At 57.9% G+C, this 1198-nt stretch overlaps 2 non-coding genes across 2 annotated transcripts in view; both read left to right on the top strand.

Moving 5' to 3' along the window:
* Positions 1-728: 728 nt before the first annotated feature.
* On the top strand, positions 729-883 carry LOC126150813 (5.8S ribosomal RNA). The gene has a single exon (XR_007531669.1). It is a non-coding gene; the product is annotated as a 5.8S ribosomal RNA (ribosomal RNA).
* A 188-nt stretch (positions 884-1071) lies between these two features.
* Positions 1072-1198, top strand: part of LOC126150811 (large subunit ribosomal RNA) — a 4224-nt gene continuing 4097 nt past the window's right edge. The window contains exon 1 of the ribosomal RNA XR_007531667.1: positions 1072-1198. This exon is cut by the window's right edge and continues 4097 nt beyond it. This is a non-coding gene — a ribosomal RNA (large subunit ribosomal RNA).

The raw sequence follows: 1198 nt of genomic DNA, 5'->3' as shown, positions 1-1198 counted from the left end.
AGGTCTGTGATGCCCTTAGATGTTCTGGGCCGCACGCGCGCTACACTGAAGGAATCAGCGTGTCTTCCTAGGCCGAAAGGTCGGGGTAACCCGCTGAACCTCCTTCGTGCTAGGGATTGGGGCTTGCAATTGTTCCCCATGAACGAGGAATTCCCAGTAAGCGCGAGTCATAAGCTCGCGTTGATTACGTCCCTGCCCTTTGTACACACCGCCCGTCGCTACTACCGATTGAATGATTTAGTGAGGTCTTCGGACTGGTACGCGGCATCGACTCTGTCGTTGCCGATGCTACCGGAAAGATGACCAAACTTGATCATTTAGAGGAAGTAAAAGTCGTAACAAGGTTTCCGTAGGTGAACCTGCGGAAGGATCATTACCGACTAGACTGCATGTCTTTCGATGTGCGTGTCGTGTCGCGCAACACGCTACCTGTACGGCAGCAGCCGTGCGCCGCGTGCGGAACCACGCGTGCCTCTCAAAACTAACGGAAATGTTGTGTGGTACGAGCGCTGAAGCTCTGGAGCGGCTGGCCTGCGGCACCTGGCGCCTCGCGCCGGTTTTGAATGACTTTCGCCCGAGTGCCTGTCCGCTCCGGTGTGGAGCCGTACGACGCCCATCGGCCGTGAGGCCGTTGGGACACAGGAATGCTGGAACAGGGGCCGTCAAACGCCTCAGTCCCGCCTATGCAACTGTCTTGAAAGAGACAGTGGAAACTAAATGAAAAAGATCACCCAGGACGGTGGATCACTCGGCTCGTGGGTCGATGAAGAACGCAGCAAATTGCGCGTCGACATGTGAACTGCAGGACACATGAACATCGACGTTTCGAACGCACATTGCGGTCCATGGATTCCGTTCCCGGGCCACGTCTGGCTGAGGGTCGGCTACGTATACTGAAGCGCGCGGCGTTTGTCCCGCTTCGGAGACCTGGGAGTGTCGTGGCCGCCTGTGGGGCCGGCCGCGTCTCCTCAAACGTGCGATGCGCGCCCGTCGCCTGGCGGTTCGCATACCGGTACTTTCTCGGTAGCGTGCACAGCCGGCTGGCGGTGTGGCGTGCGACACCTCGTACAACGACCTCAGAGCAGGCGAGACTACCCGCTGAATTTAAGCATATTACTAAGCGGAGGAAAAGAAACTAACAAGGATTCCCCCAGTAGCGGCGAGCGAACAGGGAAGAGTCCAGCACCGAACCCCGCAG

This window comes from Schistocerca cancellata, unplaced genomic scaffold (assembly GCF_023864275.1).
Source record: "Schistocerca cancellata isolate TAMUIC-IGC-003103 unplaced genomic scaffold, iqSchCanc2.1 HiC_scaffold_1004, whole genome shotgun sequence".
Taxonomy (NCBI): Eukaryota; Metazoa; Arthropoda; class Insecta; order Orthoptera; family Acrididae; genus Schistocerca; species Schistocerca cancellata.
This window is presented reverse-complemented; position numbering and strand designations above follow the sequence as displayed.